Source organism: Ruditapes philippinarum, unplaced genomic scaffold (genome assembly GCF_026571515.1).
Source record: "Ruditapes philippinarum isolate M1 unplaced genomic scaffold, ASM2657151v2 ctg10288_1_1_1_1, whole genome shotgun sequence".
Classification (NCBI taxonomy): Eukaryota; Metazoa; Mollusca; class Bivalvia; order Venerida; family Veneridae; genus Ruditapes; species Ruditapes philippinarum.
In genome coordinates, this window is record NW_026851779.1 from 1 (window position 1) to 9079 (window position 9079).

General features: G+C 30.5%; 1 long non-coding RNA gene across 1 annotated transcript; it reads left to right on the forward strand.

Moving 5' to 3' along the window:
• The first annotated feature begins 1176 nt into the window (after nucleotides 1-1176).
• Nucleotides 1177-4116, forward strand: LOC132739304 (uncharacterized). The gene is made up of 3 exons (XR_009626975.1): nucleotides 1177-1335; nucleotides 1605-1765; nucleotides 2635-4116. It is a non-coding gene; the product is annotated as an uncharacterized LOC132739304 (long non-coding RNA).
• Nucleotides 4117-9079: the final 4963 nt, after the last annotated feature.

A 9079-nucleotide genomic window follows, 5' to 3' on the forward strand; every position in this document is an offset into this window, starting at 1 on the left:
AGGGGCAGTCGTGACGTTCAAGTGACGCATATACTACTGGTGAAAATTCGTGAATTTTTGAAATTTTATTTGTCAGTGTTTAGCTATTGATGTTATAAACTTCTTTTTTTTTTGTTTACGTTATTGGCTGTGACGCTGAATTTTTTTAAGTAGGAAATTTTATTCTGATCATTATTTATTCTTATTTTCAAGTTGCAGTCTGGATGGCGAATAATTATGCGGTCAATAATGGCATTGAAATTCTTCGTCATTACTGAACAGTTGTATTCTTCCATGAATATACATAGCACTATATATTTTATTACACAAATGATTAACAATATTATCAGTTAATTAAACCAATTCTCGGTAAATACCTTATATACTAAAATTCTATTACAATCATTTATATTTTCTGGCAATAATTGATACAAAATCACAATGAACGTAAAGGTTTTCTCCAATAAATCTTTATAAATACTCACAAGTCAGGGTACAGATAAAATTCGTAAACTCACAAGTAGGGTTCACAATCACCAGCAAGTAACGTTCAGTTTACGGAAAAAACCTCCTCGGTAAAACTCTTAAATTTATGTTCAAGATACAGCAATATGTTATGCATATGACTAAATTTTCGTTTGTTATTGATTACTTTAGTAGTTCAATATCACAACTCAATGTTTAACTAAATCAACCTTGGAATAAGACGGATTTTTGTTCGTGTTCAGTTTTGATCACCTGAAAGCTGTTCGTGAGTTTCGATTATTTTATAGCCTTCGTGCTAACGTTTATGTTTTGCATAACTTAGACGTTTAATAAAGTTTCTCTCTTATAATATAAATATAGATTTACTAACCTAACGTCCATCAGTATCAATATAAATACCAATATCGTAAACAAGTGAAGTGGCAGAATATGGCTGACACTAAAATCTTCTCACAAGATCCGGTTGGGGTTCAAATCGTTTATATACTGTGAAAAATAATATCATTTTGAATATCAATTCGAAATATGACCAATATCACTATTGCGAATTATTTTCACTATTACATATTATTATCAATATTTCTTTCTTATTCATACATGTCATATGACATTGATAATTTATTACAAATTATTTACATTATTACGAATCTTTATCAATATTACGAATTATTATCAATAAAACATTGATAAGTACGAATTATTATCAATATCACAAATTAACATGAATACTTATTAATAATTATCAGACCAGAATATTGACGGCATATCACAGTGGGAGGCAATAAGTACCGGGTCTGAGGGTAAGCGGACGGAATTTATCTACAACCTTGATGACGTAGTTCCTGCAACCCAAGGGCACGCTGGGATAAGGTAGCGTATTAGTTTATTTCATATAGACAGGTTATCCTTTTTGCTCTCTTTCGTATTTTCGTGTAATAAGAAACCACACTTTTCAAACTTGAGGTTACTGATTTTTCTTCTTTTCAAGAAATATTTATGAAGAACGAATGCGCTTTTCAAATGTGATAGAGAAATTCCACAAAACATTCCAGAAATCATTGATATAGATAGAAATCTTACTTTACTTATACTATTCAAGTCTTCGTTTTTTACTTTGATGTCATTTTGAAAAACCACAGAATTGGCGATTACAAATTATTGGCGGGAAACACCGGACTATACAATGGCTGGTACCCACCAGATGAAATGTACACAGAGGAGGCGATGGAGGATAAATATAGTTTTGAAGAAAGATTGAAAGCCGGGAACGAATCTTATTACAAATTATTTAACTTAAAAGGTTTGACAATGAATTTTTTTTATTTGTTTATTTGTATATAAATTTGTAAAGAAAAAAACAAAAAAAACAAACACATTAAATGCACAAGAAAAAAATCATGGCTCGTATGGGATTTGCACTCACGCCACCCGAGTGATTAAAAACAAATAAAAGCAACGCTTTAGACCACTGATTCTTCTCCGTGCAGTGTCGAAGGTTGTAGTTCTCGATGAAATCTTTTACTCGAAATGAAATAATAAACTATTGTAAAAAGACAATTATTCTTCATTTGTAAATATGGCTGCAAAACCTGCGAAATAACGAGACATTTTGATGGTCAAATATTAGGTGAAGGCGCTTCCAGGTAGTAAATTCTCAAATGATTTCCCCTATACTTCGAGTTTGCGTTCCCCGTGATTTGGGAGCCACAACGTTATCCCAGCATTGACTGGGTACATGTACAGTGTTGAAAGTGGCACGGTTAGAAGCCCCCCTTTACGTGCTGTATCCAACACTCCCTGGAGGGTAGGGTTTGACTGGATTATAACTGACTGGTATAAAATGTGATCTAAGTGCAAGTGAGACATTTAGACCCATTGACTTCTCGACCCCTTACGATATTAAGATGACTTCTATTCTAGACCCATTGACACTTGACACTCATCTAAGTGAAGTAACTGCTTATTATAGTATTTGTAGTTTAGATGTATAGTAATCAAACCATGAAAGTGTTAGTCATAGCGATTAATTCCAAGCCAATGGTTGACAAACCATTATGGACTTTCCACAACGTGTCGCTGCTACCCCATAGGCTTATTGAAGACAACATAAGCTCCAATACATTTAGATCTATATAATATTTTAATGTTTACTCCTTTGCTTTTTTGCAGACAACCCTAATGAGTATAACGACCTTGCAGACGACATGCCGGAAATGGTTCAGAAACTTCTGACACGCATAAATGAATACAAACAACACATGATACCAGCTAAATATCCAAAATCAAACCCGTCCGCAAATCCTAAATATTTTGGCAACGCTTGGACACCGGGCTGGTGTAAGAAGCCAATGGAATGATAATTACTTTCATCATAAAGATCTACTGAATCTTTCCATTTCTTTTTATACAGTTTTTATAATTTAATATCCTATTAAAATGTTAATTTTAAGATATATTTCCTCATCTCATAGTGAGATTAATATTCTATTATTAAAGGAGCTCCACTGAGGTCAAAAAGCTTAAATTTGAAATTATTGCATAGATCATAGTAAGTCTTTAAAATGGAAAACTGTGCAGAGGATAAAAAAGAAAAATACTCAGAATAAACTTAAATTTCGATGATTATTTTTGCGAATATAAGCCCGATTTGAGTAAAAAGCGTTCTTTATTTTTATTTAAAAACGATTATTTTGGAAAAACGGTGTGAGGGAATGATCTGAAAATTGCAAAAATATTTAGTAAAACTTGAATGCTTAATAAATCCAGTTTTAGGTGAATAATTGACGCAATGGATACATAGTATCTTTGATTGTTTGTATACATAGTATATATAATTAATGGTTGTGTTTATACTGATTTCATTTAATTGTTTGACGTTATTATTGATCATTTGACATATACATTATATATGTAATAGAAAGAGCACCGAAACACGAGGCTATCTTATTTGTACGAGGGGGCGTAGCCCCCGAGTATTAATCAGATTGCCGAGTGTTTTGGTGTTCTTTCTCTTTTGTATCATAGTCAAACATAAAAGCACGTTCCCTGTTGTCACAATATGAAACCCCGGCAAAAATGAACCAATGAACGAACATCTGAATATGACATTTCTGTCGCTTTCCCTTTCTCTGCCGTCACAATATGTAAACCCCAGCAAAAATGAGCCAATCAATAGGCATGCTCTGGAGTGCGGGTAACTAATACCCGCACTCCAGTTAACGCACTGTGCATGTATATGTATACGATTTAACCCTGACACATTTTCAACAGAAAGGTCAAACTATGATACAAAGGTTAGATTCTGCATTGATTATTGATTGATTGATAAATCGTTGATATATTGATTGATTGATTTATTGAGTGATTAGTTGATTCATGGCTTTTTTGTTGAATGGTTGTTTGTTTGCTAGTTAGTTGAAAACATTGTTGCTTGGTTAATTGATTGAATGAACGAACGAACAACGGATAGACGGACGGACGAACGAACGAACGAACGAACGAAAAGAGAGTGGTTTTGACATCAGTTGGGAAAATGAAATTCTATCTTAATACATATGTTTTTCTTTATTTTTTGTATTTATGCAAAGTGTTAATGTTGTCCTTAGAACACGTTTAGAAGAAAATTTATATTCATTAAACAAATATAAAGTACTTTGTGTAAGCATTATCTTGTACGTTTTGATAAATTATTTTTGGTTTGATTTGATATTATGCGGTCATTGTAGAGGTCACGTGTCGATTACCTTGCGTTACCGTCTAGTTATTCACAAAATAATGCGCACGTTCATTACAAACGATATCGAGTACATAAATCTTACATATTCACAATATTTTTCTCTCACTTTTAATATATTTATCATCTATTGAACACTTTTCCTGTCTCACCTTTTCCGATATGTTTAAAATGTCTGGATGCGAGATTACTCTATTGTAACATGGCCTGCGATTGGCTGCAAAAAGTTTCAATGGGACATTTTTTTTGATTGATTTATTTGTGTATATATATATATGTCATATTACAAAACAAATTAAGACAATTTATCACAGATATATCTATCACATTGTTTTTAACACAGTAATTAATTGAAAAATAATAACTTTACATTCATAATTAAATCAAAGATCTTGTTGACTTCAAGACAATATATACAACACAGGATAACCCATGAAAGTTCAATATAAAATAGAGAACTTATTTACAATGGGGTCCTTTGGTGGTAAAGAATATATTTTCTTGAGAACTGGCATTCAGGTCCATACTTAAAGATGATATACTAGACTGATGTTAAATTTCTAAGATCAAATAATATTAATTTCTATTATGTTAATTACATATATCACATATTTGCAGGAATAATACTATGAATATGACTAGTTATCATACCAATGAAAGATATCTATTTATATATATCACAAAACCAATCACAAGATACATTTATATATAACATACTATATTGATTAAAACAATTATCTCTAAAACTAATAAAAAATAAAATCAGCTTATTCAAATTGTTTCATATTTTTGCTTAGTTCAGCTTTTACTTTCTTTTTGAAGTTAAAAAGGTTACTTTCCTTTTTAATATCAAGTGGAAGCATGTTCCAATCCCTAATACCCTGGTAAAAAAATGCACTTTTTATAAAACTATTAACATGGGGTATATGAAAGTTCCCTACACTGTTTCTACTATTATAACAATGAACATCAGACTTTAAAGAAAAGTTATCATACATATAAGAAGGACACTGTTTATTAAATATTTTGTGTACATGATTGAGTCTTAACTGTATGACTCTATTTTCTATATTAAGCCACCCAATACTGCTAAAATCAATAACTTTCAATGATTTTCTAGAGGAATAACCATGAATATAACGAACAACTTTGTTTTGTGCTACTTGAAGTTTATGTTTAAGTTGTTTAGTAAGGCCACTATACCAAGATCAGCTGGCATAATCGAAGTGACACTGTATTAAAGAGTTACATAATAGTTTTCTTAGCTCCATATTCAAACTGTTGCCTTGTCTATACAAAAATTTTAATCGAGAGTTTACTTTTTGTACTATATTATCAACAATAGAAGTGGCTGAGAGATCATTATCCAAGATAGAACCGAGATACTTTACTGATGGCTGAGATTGTATGGTGTGATTATTACAGTGTATTTTAAACTGCTCTAGTTTTGACAATTTCCTCTTAGAACTAAAAACAATACATTCTGTTTTACCAAGATGTAATGATAGCTTATTATCAACAAGCCATTTACTACAATTTTCTAGTCCTTACCCAAAACATTACAAATAACATCTGGATCTTTATGTGAATATAAAACTGCACTATCATCTGCATAAAGAATAAGCTTACATTTTTTGCTAATACTAATACTCATATCATTGACATAACATAGAAACAATAGAGGACCCAATATACTTCCCTGAGGAACACCACATGTAATATTCATAGCTTCAGACATAGTATTATTTACATTTACAATTTGACTACGACCAGTTAAATAAGATTGAAACCATTCTACTGACTCCACACCCATTTTTTGTAACTTTCTACACAAGATGTCATGGTCCACAGTGTCAAACGCCTTTTGCAAATCTAACATAATCATACCGGTGAGCAGTCCTTTGGAAGTTTGACTTTTTACATGGTCAGTGAGATGGATTAGGCAGGAGTCAGTAGAATAATTACATCTAAAACCACTTTGTAATTCATATAATAGTCCCTGCTTACCTTAAAATGTTTGTAACTGATTATATACAGTTCTTTCTAAAAAATTTGAAACAAAAGATAAAATACTGACAGGTCTATAGTTGGATACATCAGATCTGTTATTCGTTTTGAATAATGGTTTGACTTTAGCACATTTCAGTTCATTTGGAACTGATTTAGATGTAATAGAATTATTCACTAAAAAGGTAATATGTATCAGGTGAATGGACGAAAATGTATTGTTATAAGGATAAAAATTATTTTAGAAACTAACATTGCATTTTTTAAAGAAAATGAACTGTTTCATAAGTGTCCAGCATCATTTCTCATTTGGATATTTGCATTTAAAAAATATATGTAAGTCCTGTGATCAGTACAAAATTTCAGTGAAAAGTTGGGTAATCACCTTTGGGGACATTTTTGCGAAAAAATTGATCGTTCAACCCTATATAACAAGATCAATTTAATGTGTCAGGCATGTCATTCTTCTAAAAACTTCACACCTTTAACAGGAATCCTGAATTTTAAGGTTGGTTTATTTGTCATTTCTTATAATGTAAGTCTACTGGAAAATTATTACAGTAGTCTGTTCTATTTAGAGATAAGCTGATTATCAGCATGGGACATAATCATCAAAAACAAAAGCGCTTACAGATTAGTACGATTTATTTCCCTTTAAGATACATTGTATAATAAAGATAATACAAACAGGGGAAAAAACAGTCATACATAAAATAAAGGAATATTACACCATTAGGCAATATTGTACACAGTATTTTCGATTAAAATTTTTGCTGATTTTGAGTTTGATTATCAAAACAATAAATTAAAGAAAGAAAGGAAAACAAGAACAAAAAGAAAAGTGACAGTTTAGACATAGAAAAAAAAAACATTAATCAATATTGTCCAAAGTATTGTCGATTAAATATTTGCTGATTTTAAAATTTTGTAATTAAAACGAATAAAATCGATGAAGACGTAGAATACTGTGACAATAATAAAGTCAGAACTGAAAATTCAACATGACTGATTTATTTACAAGTCCTTTATATAATAGAATTTCACCTCGAATTAAATAAAAACTATGTGATGTGATGATGTGGACTCAGTAATAGATCTTGAAAAAAGTATACGACAGGTATAAAAAAGCAACAACAAAACAAACAAAGGTGATGATCTAACATAAATTATTTTAATATTTTAGCCTCTTTTTGATATCCAGAGTGAATCAATCGTATCAAATTGCACATTACAATCCGTCTAACCTCGTTTTCATTTTTCCTAGATCAAAAATCAATATGAAATCCATATTGTACTATATCTAGTATTTTGTTTAAGTTTCCAGTCCCTAAAAATATCAGCAATTGCACCAAGTAAGTTCCAATAGAAATAATTATTGGGCCCGGTGATATTAATTTAGCTTCGTTTTTATTTTCAGATACCAAAAGTGTCTTATCAAATCCATATTAAAGTCCACATCACACACCATATAGCCTCAATTATATTTTCAGAGTCCAAAATTATTCTTATGAAATACATATCATACTGCATTTAGCCTCGTTATCTTTTTAAGTCGTAAAAATCCATATAAAATTCTTATGTTATTAAAGTAACAAAGTTGTGTCAAATTGTCAAAAAATATTGGTTAGAGAGGTTATTAAACATGGTTGATTCTATTTGACTCGAACACATCTGCAAAATCTATATCACTCGGCTAGCGCATCGCCAAATATAGTTTTTTTACAGCTGTGTTATTTTCCAATATAATTCAGTATTGTACTCAACAATGCATAATAACCGCATTATATAGAAAACGAAGAAGAAGAATCTTTATTTTGCAAATTAACTCTCAAAAGTGTCATGTACAAGCATTCATGAAATATACAATTATATGTATGCAAAAATAAATAACTAATTACATAGCAAGATGACGTTACTGCAAGTATTTCTTTTCTTTTATTATTAATGGTTACCATTGATTATATATTTAATTTACAAGTTATTTACTTTTTGAGAGATTCTACATTTAAATATATAATAATAAGAAATACTTCGTGTATGTATAACACTTGCAATCACGGGAGAGTCATTGTCCGCATCTATTACATAGTATACTTTAAATTCACTTCCATACACTGGTCTTTGTATTACATTTACTAATCTTAGCTATAAGGTTTTGATTTATTGCAATAGTAATATAGCACAAAATATTGAAATTATACAAACAAAACAAAACAAATGTTACATCTAAACTATACCTTTGAACGCATATAATGCTTCAAACTTGGTACAAGTAAGACCAGTGTATGATTTGAAACTTACAAATTTATAGCCTTTATAATCATCGTGTTACTTAACCTATTATAGTTACATAAAATACACAAAGAATTGCAATGTATCAATAATACATCTATATATAATTACATGACAGCTAATATTCGTAAATTACACATATAGAAGTACAATACAATATGTCAATTTATTTCTATGTACGTTTGCATGGGGCTAGATATTTGTATAAAACATATATATAGAACTGTAAATTAATCATTTTTGTACCTTTACACGAGAATTGTTTGTAACTGTTGTCTAATATGGAAGGCATGGTATATAAACATAGCTAAATTTCTAATATCATGTGCATTATCGCTTGTAATCAACTGAACAAATTTAAACATGTTAGGAAACCTCTAGTAATATTTCTTTAAAAATCTTGTTCGGAGTTCCTGATAAATAGGACATATTATGACAAAATGTAACTCGTCCTCTAATTGATTACATGCTACACAGACTCTATCAATTAAAGGTACACTGTGGTGTTTTCTCCATCTACCCACCTCTATTTCTAGACGATGAGAAGACATTCTTAAACGTGACATAGCTATTCTTTACTTT